Source organism: Salvia splendens, chromosome 1 (assembly GCF_004379255.2).
Source record: "Salvia splendens isolate huo1 chromosome 1, SspV2, whole genome shotgun sequence".
Taxonomy (NCBI): Eukaryota; Viridiplantae; Streptophyta; class Magnoliopsida; order Lamiales; family Lamiaceae; genus Salvia; species Salvia splendens.
In genome coordinates, this window is record NC_056032.1 from 12,318,013 (window position 1) to 12,319,429 (window position 1,417).

Genomic DNA, 1,417 nt, shown 5'->3' on the forward strand with positions numbered 1-1,417 from the left:
TGCCACATCATCAACACTAAAAATCCTCCTGCCACATCATCAAAACAAACAAATAGCCCAGCCATAGCCTAGCCATAGCCTAGCCACATCACTCAAAATTATATAAAATAAATAATTAACAATCACACAAAATACGGAATTAAATTTACCACACACATACGGGAAAATTCAATAATAATATTAAAATTTTAAAAAGTACATTAATTAAAAAACACACTTCATTAAAATTAAAATAACATTACAACATCCTCATTAACGAGTTTGTCACACATCGAAAGTGGAATATAAAACATTCAAGAATGTCTCTATAAAAGAGAAACAACCAAGAATGAGTTTGTCCCACATCGAAAGTGGAACATAAAACATTCAAGGATGTCTCTATAAAAGAGAAACAACCAAGAATGAGTTTGTCCCACATCGAAAGTGGAACATAAAACATTCAAGGATGTCTCTATAAAAGAGAAACAACCAAGAATGAGTTTGTCCCACATCGAAAGTGGAACATAAAACATTCAAGGGTGTCTCTATAAAAGAGAAACAACCAAGAATGAGTTTGTCCCACATCGAAAGTGGAACATAAAACATTCAAGGGTGTCTCTATAAAAGAGAAACAACCAAGAATGAGTTTGTCCCACATCGAAAGTGGAACATAAAACATTCAAGGATGTGTCTATAAAAGAGAAACAACCAAGAATGAGTTTGTCCCACATCGAAAGTGGAACATAAAACATTCAAGGGTGTCTCTATAAAAGAGAAACAACCAAGAATGAGTTTCACAAAACAAACATTAAATAAAAAAAAATTAAAAAATCCGCTGGCGATGCGCTAGGCGATCCGGAGCGCTGCAATAGCGCCGAGCGGATCGCCCAGCGCACCGTTTAGCGCCACGGAACCGCCGAGCGCTAGGTGGTTTTTAAATCCGGAAATGGCTGGGCGGTTGCAATAGACTGCCTAGCGCACCGCCTAGCGCCAGCGCTCGGCTAGGCGGTGCGCTAGGCGCTATTGTGGATGCTCTTAGGAATAACTTGGCGTAAGAGCGGGCATTTCTTTGTTTTTTTTCTTTTTCTTGTGATTTAGATTTTGATATGACTTGCAATAAAATTTTAATTTCATAACCTTCATCTGTTTTAATTATAGTTAATTTTTTAATGTTGTAGTAATTGTTGTCATTATCGTTTAATGTGCTTAGATTTTCTTAAAATTGATATTTTTAGTGCCTTACTTTCTAATGTGAACTCATTAATATAAAATAATTTTTAATAAATTTGAATATAATCAAATCCTAATTTAAATAGGTAAAAGAATGGATTAGGAAAGATATGAACAAGTTATTAATTAAATCCTAAAAATAATTCTATCTCCTAAGAATTAGTAGATTTTTGAATGTCCACCAAGAAAAGAGAGCATGGTCGAAAAT